We start from the raw sequence: 1565 nt of genomic DNA, 5'->3' as shown, positions 1-1565 counted from the left end.
TGTGACTTCATACCCCTGGGAAAGAGTAGGGTGGAGGGGACCATCTCCCCACAGGGCCTGTGCCTATGGCCCAGCGGCATCGCCCCTGCTCAGGCCTGGAGCCACGTGATGGGCAGGTCCACCGTGATGGCCTCTTCCCTACACTGCTGCCTAGGCGGCACCCTCGACCTCAACGCATCCTTGGGAAGCTCCCCCACACTGGGCTCAGAGCCACCTCAGCTCGCTTGTCTGGCCCCCCATCCAACTGGAAGCCCTTGAGGGCAGGGCCCGTTGACCCCAGCACCTCCCACGGGCTGCCATAGCCAAGGGCCACTATGTGCAAGAAGCAAAACACAGCAGGCAGTCGGAGGCGTGGTCATCCGCTCTTTATTGGGACAGAAAATAGCACACGGCGACACCCCACGCAGTGGTTTCGTAACCCGGGACTCGGCGATTCTGCTGGCTTTGCTCTCGTTGCAGCAAACCCGCTCGCTCACGGCACATGGGGGACAGCATCTGCGTCAGCCAGGCAACCTGGGCATCGGTCACAGGGCCGGGCCTTTCATTCAGCGCACAGCAATCCTAAACGCACATCCTCAAACAACTTCAAAGACAATAAAAGACTGGCTCACAAAGGAAAAAGATCCAGTTGCTCTCAACAAGATCGCTCTTTATCCCGTCTCATCAGGGCCTTAGGACACAGTGGGGGTTAGGCTGCTTCCACAGCAGCCTGTGTGGCTGGTCACAGCTGGCTCCCCGGAGCAGGGCACGCCCTGGCAGGAGTGTCCAGCAGGTCTTGGAGACACAAAGATCCCCTTGTCCCAGGGCTGTCGGCACTTTTCTCCCCCACAAGGACATGGTCCGGGTTCCATTTCACTCCGGTGGACAAGGGTCCCTTTTCAGTAAAAGAACAACTTGCTCGGAGTGTAGTGGCAGACACTGAGCTCTGCCGAGTGAAGGACGAACACAGAAGGTTTTGCCTTCCTGCCATTGAGTCGATTCAGACTCGCAACGACCCACACTGGGTTCCAAGACTATAATCTTTATGGAAGCAGACTGTCCAATCTTTCTTCTGCAGGGAGGCTGGTGGGTTTGAACTGCCAACCTTTTGGTTAGCAGCCACATGCCTTAACCACTACTCCACCAGAGCTCCTGAGGGGCCCCCAGTGAAGTCAAAGGAAAGTTGCTTCTGCCACCCGAGTCACCCCGAGAAGGCACCCCGACATAATGCGCTGCAGGCAGCTGGGCCTTGAAAAGAACATGCATCCCAACAGGACAGCTGGATTGCAAAGCTAACACATGGTCCTGCCCGGGGTCTAGTGGCTACTGCGTGAGCTGTCTCACAGCCACTGTGTGTATCAGAAAGAGTTCTAATTCTTCTGGAATCTAGATTTCTGGCTTTCTCGGCATCACCCACCCAGGCCACCGCCCTTCGATGTCCTTTTGAACCTCAAGCCTTGAAGAAACTAGGTGCCTAGAAGCAGGGCTTTGAACCTGTTCAGGAACTGCCGTGGTAAACAAGGGCGGTACCTTGACCCGAGCAGGGAACAAACAGCTGTACCCTGGCCAGAGATGACGGCCAACCA

The sequence above is a fragment of the Orycteropus afer genome, unplaced genomic scaffold (genome assembly GCF_000298275.1).
Source record: "Orycteropus afer afer isolate SDZICR_OR568_19922 unplaced genomic scaffold, OryAfe1.0 scaffold00083, whole genome shotgun sequence".
In the NCBI taxonomy this organism is placed as follows: Eukaryota; Metazoa; Chordata; class Mammalia; order Tubulidentata; family Orycteropodidae; genus Orycteropus; species Orycteropus afer.
Note: the sequence above shows the minus strand (reverse complement) of the source record.